The sequence below is a fragment of the Schistocerca americana genome, chromosome 3 (genome assembly GCF_021461395.2).
Source record: "Schistocerca americana isolate TAMUIC-IGC-003095 chromosome 3, iqSchAmer2.1, whole genome shotgun sequence".
Taxonomy (NCBI): Eukaryota; Metazoa; Arthropoda; class Insecta; order Orthoptera; family Acrididae; genus Schistocerca; species Schistocerca americana.
In genome coordinates, this window is record NC_060121.1 from 354,968,673 (window position 1) to 354,988,223 (window position 19,551).

At 43.1% G+C, this 19,551-nt stretch overlaps 1 protein-coding gene across 1 annotated transcript in view; it reads right to left on the reverse strand.

Annotated features, from left to right (window-relative positions):
• The window catches only part of LOC124607477, a 290,949-nt gene that overhangs the window by 128,817 nt on the left and 142,581 nt on the right, over nucleotides 1–19,551 (reverse strand). Inside the window, exon 2 of the mRNA XM_047139833.1 lies at nucleotides 12,773–12,831. The gene's annotated coding sequence lies outside the window, so the exon portion shown is untranslated. The remainder of the gene's footprint in view (nucleotides 1–12,772; nucleotides 12,832–19,551) is intronic.

Genomic DNA, 19,551 nt, shown 5'->3' on the forward strand with positions numbered 1-19,551 from the left:
CGCTTCTCAACAACATATTCGGTGACCGATGGATTGCTAGAGGCGGACCAATTCCATGGCTTCCACGCTCTCCTGACCTCAACCCTATTGACTTTCATTTATGGGGCATTTGAAAGCTCTAATCTACGCAACCCCGGTACCAAATGTAGAGACTCTTTGTGCTCGTATTGTGGACGGCTGTGATACAATACGCCATTCTCCAGGGCTGCATTAGCGCATCAGGGATTCCATGCGACGGTGGGTGGATGCATGTATCCTCGCTAACGGAGGACATTTTGAACATTTCCTGTAACAAAGTGTTTGAAGTCACGCTGGTCCGTTCTGTTGCTGTGTGTTTCCATTCCATGATTAATGTGATTTGAAGAGAAGTAACAAAATGAGCTCTAACATGGAAATTAAGCGCTTCCGGACACATGTCCACATAACATATTTTCTTTCTTTGTGTGTGAGGAATGTTTCCTGAAAGTTTGGCCGTACCTTTTTGTAACACCCTGTATAAGATACCGTATACAAAATCCTATTTGGTATGATGAATACCAGCTCACTCTAATTGTAGAAATGTAGAAATATAATGTTCGACTTCTAACAATACTACCACTTGCAAAGTAGGTTAGAAATCAGATTAATAATGTTGCTCGCACAGCATATGTTCGCTTTATCGGGCAACAACAAAGTAATTGACTGTGGATGGTATCGTCAGAATGGAAATAATGAAGTCACCGTAAAAAAGTCATTAATTTTGGCTCTTATCTTGAATGGATTCCCACGTAGATTTGGTCGAAGTTGTCATGACTCATTTGTTGATTCTAGGGTGATTCCACTTTGACTGCTAGAAGGTCCAGATCTGTATTTTAGCAATATTTGAAGACCTAACAAATGCGTTTTTCAGGAAATTCTTAATGATCAAACAATCCCAGATCAGAACAATGGTATGGTGGGAATAATTTTTGACTTGGTGTTCACGATCCACATTTTTCTTAAACTTCTTGTAAATTCATATATGTTGTTGTTGTTGTGGTCTTCAGTCCTGAGACTGGTTTGATGCAGCTCTCCATGCTACTCTATCCTGTGCAAGCTCCTTCATCTCCCAGTATCTACTGCACCCTACATCCTTCTGAATCTGCTTAGTGTATTCACCTCGTGGTCTCCCTCTACGCTTTTTACCCTCCACGCTGCCCTCCAATGCTACATTTGCGATCCCTTGATGCCTCAGGACATGTCCTACCAACCGATCCCTTCTTCTAGTCAAGTTGTGCCACAAACTTCTCTTCTCCCCAATCCTATTGAATACCTCCTCATTAGTTACGTGATCTACCCACCTAACATCAACATTTTTCTGTAGCACCACATTTCGAAAGCGTCTATTCTCTTCTTGTCCAAACTATCTATTGTCCATGTTTCACTTCCAAACATGGCTATACTCCATACAAAATACTTTCAGAAACGACTTCCTGACACTTAAATCTATACTCGATGTTAACAAATTTCCCTTCTTCAGAAACGCTTTCCTTGCCATTACCAGTCTACATTTTATATCCTCTCTACTTCGACCATCATCAGTTATTTTGCTCCCCAAATAGCAAAACTCCTTTACTACTTTAAGTGTCTCATTTCCTAATCTAATTCCCTCAGCATCACCCGGCTTAATTCGACTACATTCCATTATCCTCGTTTTGCTTTTGTTGACGTTCATCTAATATCCTCCTTTCAAGACACTGCCCATTCCGTTCAACTGCTCTTCCAAGTCGTTTGCTGTCTCTGACAGAATTACAATGTCATCGGGGAACCTCAAAGTTTTTATTTCTTCTCCCTGGATTTTAATACCTTTTGTTTCCTTTACTGCTTGCTCAGTATACAGATTGAATAACATCGGGAAGAGGCTACAACCCTGTCTCACTCCCTTCCCAACCACTGCTTCCCTTTCATGCCTCATGACTCTTAGAACTGCCATCTGGTTTCTATACAAATTGTAAATAGCCTTTCGCTCCATATATTTTACCCCTGCCCCCTTTAGAATTTGAAAGAGAGTATTCCAGTCAACATTGTCAAAAGCTTTCTCAAAAATAATACATATACTTATTCTTAATTGTCACATCATCAAGAAAACAGTTTTGTATCAATTTTAATATGTTTAATTTCCACTTTAACCAAACACAAGACTTGACTGTTCTTTTACAAAGCGAAATAACAACGCAACTCCTGCAAAGTGAAATAAAGACTGCTCTGTGCGCATTCGTGCCAAAACGGTTTCAAGTAAGTCAAATATTATGACAGTCTCACAGAAATGAATACACTGTAATATATCGATACATCGGAGTACCTATACATTAATAAAACTAAATGTGAATATTGTCACAAAAATATGTCTGTTACTTCTCAGTAAAGTAGTACGATATTACTGGTATCGAGAACTGGGGTTGGAGTGCCGTAATGGTCACGTAAATAAAGAACCATTACAGACTGCAGCATTAGGAGGATGCAGCTGGCCGCAATCACTTCTATTAAGTATCGAGGTGTAACGCTGCAAAGAGATTGAAATGGAATTCTGAAGACTGCAAAAGCCGTCAAGTGCGAGAACTGTCGCACTATCAGCTTAACAGTTCATGCATCCAAATTGCTAACAAGACGACTATACAGAAGAATGGAAAAGAAAGTGTTCAAAAGTCTGAGGAAAAAAGGGGTAAACTATTGGGAGAGACGAGTAATATACAACATGCACAAGAACCAAAGAAGAATAAGAGTGGAACGCCAAGAACAACGTGTTTGGATTAAAAATGGTGTAAGACAGGGGTGCAGTCTTTCTCCATTACTGTTGAATCTATGCATCGTAGAAGCAATGATGGAAATAAAAGAAAGCTTCAAGAGTTGGATTAAAATTCATGGCGGAAGGATATTAACTATAAGATTCGCTGATGACATTGCTATCTTCAGTGGAAATGAAGAAGAATTACAGGATCTGCTGAATGCAATAAACAATCTAATGATACAGAACATGAACTGAGAGTAAATTGAAGAAAGATGAAAATAATGAGAAGTATCAGGAATGAGAACAGTGATATGCTTAACAGCAGGACTGATCGTCACGACGTATTGTATCGTAGTGAAATATGGACTGTGGGAAAATCTGAACAGAAGAGAATGGAAGCATTTCAGATGTGATGCTACAGACGAATGTTGAAGTTAGGTGGACTGATAAAGTAAGGAATGAGGAAGTTCTGCGCAGAATGTGAGAGGAAAGAACTAATGAAAATCACTGACAAGAAGAAGGGACAAGATGAAAGGACATCTGTTAAGATATCAGGGAATGGCGTGCATGGTACTAGAGGGAGCTATAGAAGGTAAAAATTGTAGAGAATGCAGAGATTGGAATACATCCAGGAAATAATTGAGGAAGTAGGTTGCAAGTGCTGTTCTGACACGAAGCGGAAGTGATGGCGGGCCGCATCAAACCAGTCAGAAGGCTAATGAGTCAAAAGCAGCACTTTAGGTTGGTAGTAGGGAAGGCGAATGCTAGAGAATTTTGGGAAAGTTTAGCGCATCCATAAAGTAGACGGCGTCTAGGACGATCGTGCTACCGACTCTTGAGTAATGTTCGAGCATTTCCCGACCATGTCGGATTGAAGGAAGAATGGAGGCAATTCAGAGGACTGCTGCTGGATTGGTTACCGGTAGGTTAGATCAGGAAGAAAGTATTACAGGGATGCTTCGTGAACTGAAATGCGAATTCCTGTAGAGAAGAAGATGCTCTTTCCGCAATGCCCTATTGCCAGAATCTAGAGAATCGCTATTTGAGCCCGACTGCACAACGACTCTACTGCCGCCAACGTACGTTTCGCATAAGGACCATGAAACCCTGGGTGCGGTGTGGGGCGGCGGAGGGGTGAAGTGGACTGCGGTAGTCGTCGTGGGGTTGCGGACCACTGCGGCTACGGCGGGGACGGAGCCTCACTGTCGTTTCTAGGTCCCTGGTTAACATACAATACAAGGACCATGATGATAGGATGTGAGAACTTAGGACTGGTGCAGAGGTTTTCATAAAGTCGTTTGTATCTCGCTCCATTTGCGAGTGGAACAGGAGAGGAAGTGACTAATAGTGGTATAAGGTCCCATCCGCCACCCACCGTAGGGTGGTCTGCGGTGTATGTATGTAGAGGTAGATGCAGATGTCTTTTTTCGTAAACGTGCAGAATATAATATCGAGGGACGAAACATTATGTCATCCTGTTTCAAAGAACACACTGGTCTCGGCGTAGAAATGGTACCAGGTGGCCATGTTACCCTCGACCGCTGGCGCAAATCATGGCAGTGAAGTGGTGTCGATGGGCCAGTCGATTGTATGGAACCAACGCAGTAAGCAGTAAGATGGGTGGATGCGAATGGCAGATAGGAGCTATCGTGTTTGGACTTAGCCATGACCTCACCGCGTATAAAGTTGCCCGACTTGTAAGTATTTCAACGAGGACTGACCAGCATATCCACAAGGAATGGTGTGCTACTCGCAGCCATTGATGGCACGAGGGGTGATCAAAAGTAATTCCTCCGAATTTTTTGTATGGAAACTCTTCAAGCTTTTAAGTAAAACAAACGTTACTAACATTATAAATCGTTATTCTTCGCGTCTTAAAAGCCTTCTCCCCCCCCCCCCCCCCCCCCTGCCTGCCGCGATAAGTAAAACAAACGTTAGTAACATTCTAAGCCGCGATACTGTCAATGCCGTATGTTTGACTTTGTGGAGCCACAATCTCACCTCACCTCTACTGGTATCGCTTCGTCACTATCAAAGTGAAGTGCTCGAAGGTGTTCTTTAAGTTTTGGAAACAGATCAAAATCAGGTGGGGCTGCATCCAAGCTGTATGGAGGATGATCGATGACAGTGAACTCAAGGCGTCGGATTGTAGCAGACGTTGCAGCGCTCTTTTGTGGTCTCGCATCGTCATGCGTGAACGAACTTTTCGAATTCGAAACCGGGTAACAGCACGCTGTTTTTTCCCGCACCGACATAGTTACCTCACACACCGCCATGTTACACGCTGCAATTCGGAGCCCTCAAGCGGCAGAGGGCTGCAGATATGGAGACACGAAGAATGAAGATGTAGAATGTTAATAACGTTAGTTTTATTTAAAAAGCTTTGAGAGTTTTCATACAAAAAAATTCAAAAGCGTTACTTTTCAGCACGCCCTCTTTAAAAGATCCTAAGCGGCAGGGATGGAGACGAGCGTTAAGGCTTTACCAATGAACATCAGTTTCAAACCCACAGGAACATTGTTGCTGTCAGTGAAGTCAGGTCCATCATCTCAAGCAGTTTCCAAGCGAACAACGCTAAGGGAATTGCGTGCAATGGGTATTTGGAGTTAGTTATCTCGTAGAAGGCGATTGCTATACAGCGCAAACAATGCTGCAGGTCTTCAGTGGTCCAAACAGCAAAGAAATTGGACAACGGTAGAATGATGCATGTAGTTTTTTCAGATGCTAAATGATTTTCCTTTTTTAAAAAGATGCAAGGCCTTCAGTGCACACATAGTCCAGTGAAACGTTTGTGTGCAGCGTGAATTTCAGCCCAGAGATGTTCTGAGGGTCTTTTTCGTACCATGCTCTGGGCTCACTCATTCATGTTGCCTTAAATATAAATCAGGTTGTTTGTTTCGGCATTGTCGGTGTCCTAGTGTTGCTAAGAACTTGAGTTTCCTCTTATACTTTTCCTACGAGGTGGTACAATTCGTTTTATCTTTACTGAGAGGTCCATTTTACCGAGTTTGAATCTTGATGTTACTATCTTTTTCTAGTCTGAAAGACATTCTAGGATATGGGACATAGTTAAAATAAATGCAATTAAGAAGTAAATAAAGGAAGAGAAGTCAGGGCTTCACAAATACTAAATAACAAGGACCTATATGCCTTTGTGGAAACTCTCGTATTATATAAGTCTGCCAACAGAGTTGCACGAGCGTCTCAGTAAAACTTTTGCGCTTACTAAACGAACCTGAGACGAAACTCGCTGCTGTTCTTTGAACATTTTCTATTTCCTTTACCAATCCTACCACGCAAGAGTCTCAGATGTAGGAGCAATACTTAAATATTGACAGAACTAGGTTTCGCCGAATAAAGCTCAATCTTGCATCTGCCTTCCCCACAATTGATATTGTGTAGTTGTCGCATTTCAAATCGGTCCCGTACGCTTACCCTCAGATGGATGTGAATGATACCATTGATATTTAGGTAATCATGTAATCACGCAATAATATGTCTTTCCCATGCTTATGCACATATGTTACCTTGATGGTGATAGTTCAAATGGCTGCAAGCACTATGGGACTTAACATCTGAGGTCATCAGTCCCCTAGACTTAGAACTACTTAAACCTAACTAACCTATGGACATCACAAACATCCATGCCCGAGGCAAGGTTGGGTTGGGTTGTTTGGGGAAGGAGACCAGACAGCGAGGTTATCGGTCTCATTGGATTAGGGAAGGACGGGGAAGGAAGTCGGCCGTGCCCTTTCAAAGGAATCATCCTGGCATTTGCCTGGAGCGATTTAGGGAAATCACGGGAAACCTAAATCAGGACGGCCGAACACGGGATTGAACCGTCGTCCTCCCGAATGCGAGTCCAGTGCCCGAGGCAGGATTCGAACCTGCGACCGAAGCAACAGCGCGGTTCCGGACTGAAGTGCCGAGAACCGTTCGGCCACAGCGGCCGGCCTTTATGTTGAGAGTCAATTGATAATCCTGTAAACCAAGCATCGATACTCTGCCGGTCTTCCTACTTTTCTACCTTTGAGACTTCTCCAGATGCAATAACATGAACCGGGCACAGCCTCATGGAGTTATCAACCAATATTATTAATTTTTTGCAGTTGCGATTGTGATGCGTCTACTTCCGACTTCATCCTGAGCAGTTATTTATTTGGAATACTAACGTAAGACATTGGTAGTTCCCATGGTTGCGAATTTCTGAAATTTTCAAACAATAGTATGTTTGATGTGGAATAAATGTGAGATTACATGAAGCTTCTTGTTTGTAAGATGTAACGTATGTTGCCTTTCAACGTTGACAGGTGGTGGCAGTATGTAGAAAAACGGACGTATTGTAATAGACCTCTCATGTGAACCATGAACCTGCAGCAGGGGTATCTTAGCCGATTCCACAAAGGCAGCGGCTGCCAGTCCCGAGCAAATTGTCCTCTAGAACTTGAAGGCTGCCTTTGTTAGCATGTTTAAAGGCGGATGCTGTCCGATGTCGCGCAGGTTGTCAATAGGCGGAACATGTGTAAGGTAGCAACAGGTTACTCGGAGCAAGCTGACCGCAAGACGAGTCTGAGAGGACGACCAATCACTCGTACGTGGCAGGGGGTACAGGCTCCGTGATTACCTCGCCAGTGACTCACTCCGCAGCGAGGAAAAACTCGTTCGGCGGCTTCCGCCAGCGGCTTCTGCAGCCACTGTGCCGCTTCGCGGCCTGTGTACCAGTGTAGGGCGCAGACTCTGAGAAGGTTCACCTTTTGCAATGCATCAGCGCTGATTTACCATTTACCAGTCCACGCTGCTCTGCAAAACTTAAGGACGAGCTACGTAACGTGGTGAAACTTATTTATTACTCGTTGGAAATGAATGTAAGTGCGAGAGCATGTTGCGAGAGGACTCCCAAGCGTGCACAGAGAGCCGAACGTCACATATCGTGAGATCAACGTGGCTGTAGTGCCAAAAAGGCGGGCCCCTCAACACGAGGCAGTTGAAGGAACAGGAAAAGGCATCTTGCGTCAATCAGCGAGCAGTCACGATGCGCTGTGATGCTGTTCTTAAGTACAGTATGGTTCGGAGACAACATTTAGATGCCTTCACACGGGGAAGAATTTTCAGGAAACGGAAAGAAGGACGAAGTGTGACGAATGCAGCCCAGGAATTTGGTTTTGCTCACAGTATCGTTTCACGTGCGTGGAGAGCGTTCCGAAATACAGATATTGCTGCCCGAAGGAGAGGTGGTGATCGACCACGGTCAACTGCAACAGCAGATAACCGCCGCATTGTGCAGCCGGTAAGAAGGGACACACGTCAATCATTGGGTACAATTAAAATCAAATTGAACAGGGCTGCAAGGAACGCAATCTCACGTTCCACAGTGGCACGGCGACTGCATGGGGCAGGTTTCTTTGCCAGGAGATCAATACGTTGTGTTTCGTTGACACCTGCACATCAGCGGCACCGTTTGCAATAGTGCCACGATCATTGGGACTGGAAAAACTAGGAGCGGGATCACGTGATGAGAGCAGATTCACTCTGAGTAGTGATTCCTGACGTACGCTCATTCTGTAAGAGCTGTGAGCACGTAACACTCGCAGGAACACTGTCGAACATTATGGTTGCGGTCGTCCAGGTGTTATGTTATGTTTCATGGACTTATTGACCTCCCAATCTTTGAACACGGCACACTCACCGGCGAGTATTATGGTGACACGGTATCCCTTCCCCATGTGCACATTTTCAGGGGTGCACTCTGCTCTGACTTCATTTCATTTTTGTGGATGACATGGCGCAACCACGTAGAAGAGTGCAGGTGGAGCAGTTTTCAGAACGAGAGGATATTCGGCGAATGGACTGACCTGCCCGTTCCACGTGTGGTACGTGTTGGGAAGACGTACTGCAACACGTCCAATGCATCAACTACCATCCTGCGCTGATGAAGGATTGCAGCGTCCAACCATAAGAACTCCGTATCAAACTCGTGGCCAGCATGGGAACACGTTGCAGAGCATGTATTGGCATCTGTGTTGATCACACACCCTTTTAAGAACCATGTCCCACATTTTGCAATGTCCAGGAGACCATCACAAATCGCAGTGATTTCAGTGTAATCACTGTATTTGAATAAAAGTGTCATTTCTGTTCGTCTCATTAAGTATTTCTATCTGAACTATACTGTAGCAGTTCTTTATATGCAGGGTCCAAATTTCATCGAGCTATCTTACTTGGCAGTATACATCACACGAAACTTACTTTCCTCGTTAAGTTTTACGCACCAGTTGTAAGGAGTGTATCATAACTCCCCATTACATTGAAAACAATATAGTCAACTTAGCGCTATTCCTTGCATTGTGTAAGCTCTCATTCAAATGGTTCAAATGGTTCTAAGCGCTATGGGACTCAATATCTGAGCTCATCAGTCCTCTAGACTTAGAACTACTTAAACCTAACTAACCTAAGGACGTCACACACCTCCAAGCTCGAGGCAGGATTCGAACCTGCGACCGTAGCAGCAGCGCGGTTCCACACTGAAGCGCCTAGAACCGCTCGGCCACAGCGGCCGGCTAAGCATTGATATATTGATAGTAACAATCTGAGGGCGAAACATGGAATGGCGATTCTAAGTGTTGTTGCGAGACGAGGTCTGTCTGCGAGAGTGGAAGTAGTGGTGTCGGTCGAGGACTCGGAGACAGAAGACGTGTCACGCTGGCCTCACGTCGGTCATGGCAGATCTTACCACACTCAAGGCCTGATTTAATTTATATGACCAGGAGACATTTAGATGGTTTAACTACGCTTCAAGATGGAATTCAAAGTAAAATTGGCAAGCATAGCGCAAAACAATTGCAGGGTTAGGCTAGTGATTGTTAGTCCGAATTTGCAATAATCCCATGTTTTGCTTGTCAGTGAAAGAAGCCTCCTTATACTCCAAATAATAATAATTATTCTCCGCATCTAATTAATAAATATGCTGTAGTTATTATATATTAATGTAATTTTGAAATTGAAATAATTTGTTAATCTGGCACTCAGCCATTATTGATCCCTATGTCATTGTAATTGTCATTGTCTTTTATTGGTCATGATGATTCTGAAGTTTTTAAATAGACTTAATTTATGAAATCCTTTCTCACAAGCTATTTAGTTGTTAACAGGGCCCAAGCAAACTCCTTATTGTTAAATTCATTCTTAGTAACAACAAGCTTTAGCCGATGCTGCTGCACGTTGCTGCGCATTGCTGTAAACCACATGGAGAAAGGCAGGCCTCTAAAGAGGTGAGTACAAAACTTAGGGGATAAACAGAGACACCACAACTTGTCATGTACTTTAATCCAGTAAATTACACTGCACAAGCCAGATTCTGTATCACTTGTAAATTCTTGTTCAAAAACGCAGTCAGATAGCTTAGGTATTCATTGTTACACGTTTATTTGTTCCTGTGGTTTTTCATATTCAAATACGCAATCAGATAGCTCATTCAAATGTTACTTTTAAGTTTTTCTTGTAACAATCTGTTGAGGACTTAAATCACAGTGAAACTGACACTCATACAACAACCACACAGTATTATGCTGGTTAGATTCCGTTTACTGATAACTCAGGTTGCTTATCGAGTCCATTTTCACTGACGAGCATAGATATATTGCTTGTACCTAGGTTATATTGGTTGCATATACGTTACACAGTGTATAAGACGAACTTTTGAATTGTGTACCGTATTTGCCTTAAAAGTTTAACGGAATCCACTTTATTTAGACAGAAAAGAATTTTATTCGCCTACGAAATGGTTTTAAGTTCCCCTGCCACAGCATTACTGATCACCTTTAATTTTAATTACTGTTGTGTGGAGGGATTTCTAAGGCTGTAGCTTACAGCTCCATCTAGAGCAAGGATCGGCCATGGGACAGAGGATTCATCTGACCTCTGACTTCCCTACAGAAAGTACCCCAAATATTTCTTACTGTTTAGAATCCTGCAAGAGGTCTGTAAAACAACAACTTCGATAAAAGAAACAGATTTTGTTATTTTGTGAAAGATTACAGGCTACCTCAGGACATACTTTATTGACATTGTTCATAGAGTACATTTGATCGATTTCGGAATATACAATCAATCATCGTAAACATGTACAAGGGAAAAAATATTCCCGGTTTTTAACGAAAAGGAACAATACCAAAACGCTAACACAAATAGAAATTATAAATGTATAATTACAGTTAGGACTAAAAATCAATCTAAGGAAAGTAAAAAATGTGACAAAAACAGACTGAATAAATGTTCAATGCCGGTCATTGATGCGTATTAAACACAGTGCCTACAACAGAAGTCTGTGACATTCACACTGTACAGCACACCACTGGAATTAAAATATTTTCATTTTTTGTTAACATTGCAAGGCAATCACCGGAGCTTTATTTCTAGTAGATATGAAGTGAGCCATTGGTGAGCTTTCACCCTCATTCCATAATTCCAACTAATCAAAATAATAGCATGGTCTACACGATCAAATACATTTGTTAAATTAAAGACGACATATGCTGTCCTCAAATTACCCTTTATCGTTGTAAGTGTCTCGCGTGCAGACCAATGAATTGCATTTTCTGTTTAAGACTGTGAATTCCTGTCTCCATAGACCCAAAAAGCTGAAATTATTTTCACTCTTCGCAAACACGGCAGTATTGCTTATGGATGCTTAGTTCTCGCGCTTATTTCGACAGCTTTTTGTTAGTTTCACTGAAGCTTGTTACTACTGTGCACCGACTCAGTGCACTACTGATATGTCAAGACATTTAATAGATGCACAAGCGCAGTCGTGATATTGGCAGTTGTGATTTGTATTGATTACCGTGTAGATTACTTCTTTGTGTCCTTATTATTATTCAAACCAGAATATGGCTAAGAATAAGCAAATCCTGTCTCTGCAATATACGGGGCTTACTCAGTCTTCTATGACGTGCGCTTAGCTTTGATGTCAAAAAATTCCTTCTTGGAGACGATACGTGCTGACTAATAGCAAACTACTTTTTCCAGGGAGCTTTCCTTGAGTCTGGACTCTGGAGTTGGCCGCTTGAAACGCTAAGGAGACGAGTATATCAGCTGGAATAGTGTGTCATTCATTGCCGTATCGGAAGAACGTCTGCCGTGATGGTGCAGTTCACCCTAAGTATATGGGGCGAGTACTCTCAACAACGCAACAATCCGTACATAAGAAACTTTGTAAAGCTCGAAGACGTCTCCTTCCTTCCACTTCAATAACTGTATCCCAATAAGGCAATGAAGAGTCTACACGTTAAAAAATTATCTAGCCACAATACCTACTATATCATCCACTGAACGTTCCAAAAATTTTACCAGTTCACGAGTGGTGCATGCGGTTTTTGCCGAACTGAGGTCACTATCGAGGCTAGGGACAGTGTTAAACGCTATCTGCTGTGGTGACTATTTTTTTTTTGTCCTGTGTACTTATCTATGGAAAGTGGTTTCTGCCGGATACATTCAAAACCTGGCTAGTTAGATTTCACGATGAGTGTAAACTATCACAACACGTGTCCGTGATACTGCTTTTGGGCAAGTATTGTTGTTTTATTGCTATGGATATTTAGTCATTTCTTTAAATTAGACCATAAAAGACTCAATTTCATTTTTTCTAGTTATTCCTTCGTGGGATAGAAAGTTACACATAAAATTCGGTTGATTCCATTAAAAGCTGCAAACTATCACCTTCGAAGTCCCGTTCTTCTCAGCCGAACATCAAAGTGCTTGGCAGCACCAGCCCGATGCCTTTTGTGGACTGAGGTTGAACGACCGACAACGAGGACCGAGAAACCGCTTCGTCTGTTAAAGAATCTTTCTAAACCTCCAATGATCTCCGTGGTAGCTTCCCAGCTACCATATTATTTTATCTCAAATGAATCAGAAAGTACTAAAGTATCTACTGGGCGCGCATTGCCAATTTCCCAAGAGGTTGGACGTAATTTCGTTGAAAAGTTAAGCAACAATAATTAAGACTCAATTGTTTGAACGTATACTCACAGTTAGTTGACAGTCTGAGGAATGTCTTCAGTTTTGTTACGTAGTCAGTCATTCGCTTCCTGCAACAGAATAAGAAACAAAAGTGTTAGCGTTGCGTAACAACAGAAAACGGAAACAGTGCCAGGTTCATCTAAATATTCATCTGAAATAAACACAGGAAAAAACCCCTGTGAATCCGAACTAAAAGCGAAGTATGATCAGCCCGATCTGCTGCTCGGCATAACAGAACAAGTTATTTCTTATTAACTCTTTTAGTTCAACTAACAGACTCCGTCGCTCAGTGGATCAGTGTCGTAATACAAATTCAAAAGTCCGGGGTTCAAATCTCCTTTGTCCTACGATTTCCCGTCGGTCACCTCAAACTGACTCATTCCACACAATTTCGATAAAAAAAATTTCGAATGATCTATGGACATGCAACCAACTATCTTTTATGACCTCTGACCTTGTTTTTTCGGTGTAATGAATTCCAAACTGTATCGTGCTTAATTATCCATCTTTAACACCGTGTCCCCGCTGTAATAGGCTGGGTACGCATATCAGAGGTTGGAGGAGTCAAGTGCATAACATCTCCTACCAAACCATACCTAATAAAGCACATCAGTATTCAATCCAACCTTTGGGTTGTGGACAGCTGTATTTTACTAGGACCAAAGATTTGGCTGATGTTCCTCAATCACTGCCGCGCGGTCTGGGGCGCCTTGTCACGGTCCGCGCGGCTCTCCCCGTCGGAGGTTCGAGTCCTCACTCGGGCATGGGTGTGTGTGTTGTCCTTAGTGTAAGTCAGTTTAATTTAGATTAAGTAGTGCGTAAGCTTAGGGACCGATGACCTCAGCAGTTTGGTCTCGTAAGACCTTACGAAAAATTTCCAAGTTTCCAATTTTTGCCTCAATCACTTCTGCAACATTATCGAATAGAATGCAGTCCAGAGACACACATGACTCACTTGAGTTGTAATCTCAGCGCTGTTCGATGTGACTCATTGTGGGAAAGGTGAACTGCTCAAAAAATCTGTAACCTTTCATTTTCAATATTTTAACTTATTATTCAAGTGTAAAAGAGACACATCGAACTGTCAGTATACTGATGTCAGTCAATGTAAAATACACTGTTTGTTCAAAAGTATCCGGACACTGAGTGCAACGCGGAACTGACTACCAGGTGACAAGATAGGCGGACAGGCCAGCATTGAATAGTCAATAGACATGCAATAACAGCAGACTGGGTCCGTCAGGGAAAACTTAGTGACTCCCAACGAGGATTAGTCATTGGATGTCACGTGGGCGACATGTCCATTAGGGACACCTAACCTCATTTATGGTTTATGTCTTTGTGAAATGGAAACACGAAGGAACAACCGAATCCAAACCAAGACCAGGCAGATCTCTTGTATACTAGCGCACAGCGACCGCGAGAACTGCGGAGGTTCGCTGAAAGATATCGCAAGATATCAGTGAAAGGAATCACCCGTGAGTTTTAAAGTCCTACCAGTAATCGAACTAGCACAAAATGGCTCTGAGCACTATGGGACTCAACATCTTAGGTCATAAGTCCCCTAGAACTTAGAACTACTTAAACCTAACTAACCTAAGGACATCACATACACCCATGCCCGAGGCAGGATTCGAACCTGCGACCGTAGCAGTCCCGCGGTTCCGGAGTGCAGCGCCAGAACCGTTAGACCACCGCGGCCGGCGAACTAGCACAATTACTGTGCGTAGGGACATAAGAGGAATGGTGTAAAATGGTTTAGCTACTCCTCACAAGCCACACATTTCTGAAATAAAAGTTTATCGAGTATCGAGATGGTGTAAATAGCGGCGCCACGGTACAACGGATGAGTGGAAATGAGATGATGAATCACATGCTATACCCTATGGCGGTGTGGATTTGGCGAACGCCCGGAGAACGTTGCCTATCTCGACTCGTAGCGCCAACTGGGAAATACGGAGGAAGTTTTCAAAAATGTTCAAATGTCTGTGAAGTCCTATTGGACCGCCGGCCGGTGTGGCCGAGCGGTTCTAGGAGCTTCAGTCTGGAACCGCGCGACCGCTACGGGCGCAGGTTCGAATCCTGCCTCGGGCATGGATGTGTGTGATGTCCATAGGTTAGTTAGGTTTAAGTAGTTCTAAGTTCTAGGGGACTGATGACCTCAGATGTTAAGTCCCATAGTGCTCAGAGTCCTAAGGGACCAAACTACTGAGGTCATCGGTCCCTAGACTTACACACGACTTAAACTAACTTATTCTGAGAACAACACAGACAGCAATGCCCGACGGAGGAGTCGAACTTCCGGCGGGAGGGGCCGCGCAATCCGTGACATGACGCCTCAAACCACGCGGTCACTCCGTGCGGCGAGGAAGTTTTATTACGGTGTGGGAGCGTTTTTCGTAGTTAGAGGTGGTCACTTTACGGCGCTTGAGAAAACATTAAATACGGAAGTATAGGAATATATTCTGTCACAATGAGTTAGTGCATATAGTTAAGGAACAGTACGGATAGGCTGACTGTTTCTATCAGTAAGCACCCTGTCATAAAACAGCATCTGTGACGCAATGGTTTGTGGACAATAACTTTCTGTAAATGCTATACGTAAATCGAAAAGGGATGACTGCCATCGGCTGCAGCGGGACGTTATGCGGTATCAGCGCCGACGAGCTGAAATGTGCACTGAACCTGGGTTCGAACCCGATATATCCTGCTTACTAGGAAGGTGCGGAAACCACCGCGCCGTTTGAAATACAGCGTTTTCACAACTACACGGACTATCTCGGTGCGCCTCACGCCCGACCCACACTCCCACCGAGCGCCACCTATCTGCAGTCCTTGTCCATTATATTCCTGTTCGCTACTTAGAGATTCCCACAGGAGGTGGGACGTATGTGCATTAGCGTTGAAGAGAGTGGATCCATTGCCCAGCCAGGCTAATGAGTTATTTGAAAGCATGGCGTTTTTTCTTTCGAAAGAACAGACAGCACGCAGATCCCGGAGCTGTGAAACACCATATGTAAATTGAAAGGAGGGGACTGATATCACCTGCACATGGCGCAATGGTTAAGGCACCTGCCTAATAAGCAGGAGATCCCGGGTTCGAATCCTTGCGCAGCACACATTTCCGCTCGTCGCCGCTGATTCCACTTAATGTTCCGCTGCAGCTGACAGGAGTCATCCCCTGCGTCCCGGATGCCGCAGTGGTTACCGCTCCTGCCTAGTATATAAAAATTCATTAAAAACGATAAATACGCGTTTTGCAAAATTTTAAAATGTAAAGAAGCTGACTAGATTACAATCCCCATCCCCTTGGCATTGCGAGTGTTAAGGTGTCTTCTCTTACAGAACAGTAAAGCGTTACTCAGGCTTGGATTTTAGGTGCTTTGCTTCTCGTATCAACTATGCACCTTCCTACTTGCTACCCGTTTTCATAAAATGGAAAGATGAGTTAAACTGCCGGTCAGGGTGGCCGAGTGGTTCTAGGCGCTACAGTCTGGAACCGCGCGACCGTTACGGTCGCTCGCGGGTTCGAATCCTGCCTCGGGCATGGATGTGTGTGATGTCCTTAGGATAGTTAGGTTTAATTAGTTCGACGTTCTAGGGGGCTGATGACCTTAGAAGTTAAGTCCCATAGTGCTCAAAGCCATTTGAACCATTTGACTTAAACTAACTTGATTTCCAAATGGTGGTTGATTGTGGAGACGGGTAGTCCAGTGCTTTATTTTTGTAACTACTCTGGTTTACACTGCAAGGGATTTTCGTAGAAAAATTTCTTCATTTACCTTTTTAGTAGCTCACGTTTCGTACAATATCTTACCACTTAGTTATAACATCGTTTAGAGCTCTCTGATACCAATGCTTCCTTTGAAAATTCACACACACACACACACACACACAAACACACACACACACACACACACACACATAACACATATTTAGGTGCTGGATGACGAACTCTGTCATAGTAGTACCTACGGATGTGTTCAGTGTTTCAGTGCCAAGCTTCAAAAACAACAAAGTCTACAAGAGTCCAGTTTATTACCAGCAGCATTTGCCTGCGGCAAATGTCTTAATATCCATATAGGTACAGGAAACACTTACGAATATTTGCCACTGACGACCAGTACCAGGGAAGCAAAATCTAATGAAATTACGCATAACCGGGATCTGATTTCTATGTAATCGAGAACGAATGTATGCTGTCTCTCAGCATACTTTGTCAGTGTCCTTGATATAAATAAACGCTGCGCATTTCGTTGACTGGCAGATGCGAGATACCACCCGCTCGCTCTGTCATGGCATCAGCCCTTTTTAGGTTCTTCTCACTGCCGACGTTCTACTCGTATTTCGCATCTTTCCGCTAATAATCTGCACTAACAAAACGCTCTTTTCGTACACACTGAACTTTAAAATAGCCTTTGAAGGCTAATATTCTGGTAACACGCAGTGAGAACACCACAATGGGTAGTCGGCACTACAGGATACATCACAAGAAGATAGTATCTTCGAACTGTCTACAATAATCCTTTGATATCAAGTGGCTTTCCTGCCAAGAGGTGTGTTACACGAAGTGGAACAGCTCTTACATCCGTTGCCAAAATGAGAGCTGAGGATGCTAATCTGCACTTAGTTGACGTTTAGCAAATGCCTTAATTTTCACCACTGATTGCCTATTCGAATATCATTAAGTAACAAGTGGCTGGAGGCTTAGTAAGTGCCTGGTCGCGCATCAGAATAGCTCTATGCCTTTCTTCATGATGTGATCCCACCAAGTTCAGATTCTGTTGCAACATAATAACAGTTTTCTCTGCCGTGTTGATTCAGTACTTGAATGCGATGATGATGATTAGTAGTTTAGGGCGCTAAATGGGGAAGTCATCATCGGCCTTGCTTGAAATAAATCAGTTCTATTAAATACGAGAAACATTTGGTGGACAATGGGCTCTTTGTGTGTACGTACGTTCCCATCGGCTTCTGTTTTCTTTATTATGTTGCAGTAGTATATGGTGACATTGCGTCATGAGGCTAGGTGAGGGATTGCTTTGTAGGGAGCAAGCAGGATATTATCTTGGATGTAGAGTCATCGACAGAAACAGAAGTAACTTGAGGTGTATCCCAGGGAAATGTGTTGATTGTTCAAGATATATACTAATAACCTGGCAGACAGTATTAATAGAAACATTACGGTTTTTTGCAGTTGATTAGTTATCAATATTGAACTGCTATCTAAAGAAAAAGCTGCACCAGTCTTCATAAGATTTCAATTGCTTCAAATGTAAGTAGTTTTATTTACAATCATTGAAGAAAAAAGCAAATTTTGAGTTTGCTTTGTGATTTGGATACCTAATTATTACATTTTGATTTCGTTTTGTTTACGAATAAATATGCCTATAGAACGGTCGAGTCTCTCTGAATAAACCAGAACGGCTCAAAGGCTGTGGGCTATGTTGTCTTAATTCCCAGTGCGCCTATGTTATGCCGTGACCGCCGGCCGTTGTGGCCGAGCGGTTCTAGGCGCTTCAGTCCGGAACCGCGCTGCTGCTACGGTCGCAGGTTCGAATCCTGCCTCGGGCATGGATGTGTGTGATGTCCTTGGGTTCGTTAGGTTTAAGTAGTTCTAAGTTCTAGGGGACTGATGACCTCAGATGTTAAGTCCCATAGTGCTTGGAGCCATTTGATTCATTTGAATATCCCGTGACCACAAACAAAGCACAAGACCGGACGCTGCGCGCTGCGGGCGTGGACCTTAGTGTTAGTTGCTTCTCGCATGGCAAATTCAACGTGACTGTCCCTTGTCAGTGAAGCAAACAGGCTCTTGGTTCATGTCCCAAAGCATACTACTTCAAACATTGTATAGAAAGAACCCTTTTAATTCGAACACAGATTTCACCCTTCCGGAGCCTTGCACACAACTAGAAATAAATACCCTGAAAATGCTGGGTTTTTCAGCTAGTTTGATAATATTGCCCAAGGTTGCTGGACCCATACAAAATAGGACAAGAGGGAAAAAATGACCCTCATTACGCATTATTAAAGGTCTCAGTGGCCCAGAAAGGAGTACAATGCGGCAGCAATAAAATTTTTTGATCATTTGCCCATTACGATTAAATGTCTGCGAAGAATCAAACCACGTGTTAAATCTAACCTAAAATAATTTCTCCTGGACAACACCTACTCCATGGATGAACTTGTATTTAAAAAATTCGTAGCCTATAAAAAATAGAAAAAATTAGTCTTTAAGTGTAGCGACATGAGTAGGACTAAAAATCAATGTCATCATCAATGCTAACACTAATCATGTATCATGTGTACCTGTAAACTGATTCGTTCCACATCATTTCAATAAAAGAATAGTTCAAATGATCCATGGAACATGTAACTAACTGATTTTCTGCCACTCAAGTTAGCGCGTCAGGGAAATGTTGACGGATCTGAAATGGTAGGTGCTTGAAGATGGACGCCAGATACCTCACGAAAGCCTACTTGCGTTCAACAGTCAATATTAAGACGTATTCTTCAGCCTCTTACATGTCATCCCCATTAGAACACGAAAACAAGATGAGACTAATTACAGCATGCAGAGAAGCATTTAAACAGGAACGAGAAGAAACCCTGACGTGTGTTACCATGCCAAGTACTCTCTGACATGCACCTCACATTTGTTTGCTGAGTATGTAAGTAGATGCAGATGACAGGAAAACAAGAGGCTCCTCGTACGGCTGGAAAGATTACGCGGATCTTCGGCGCCACTTAGGTACGTAGGGAAGGAGCAAGCGGGCCAGATTGGC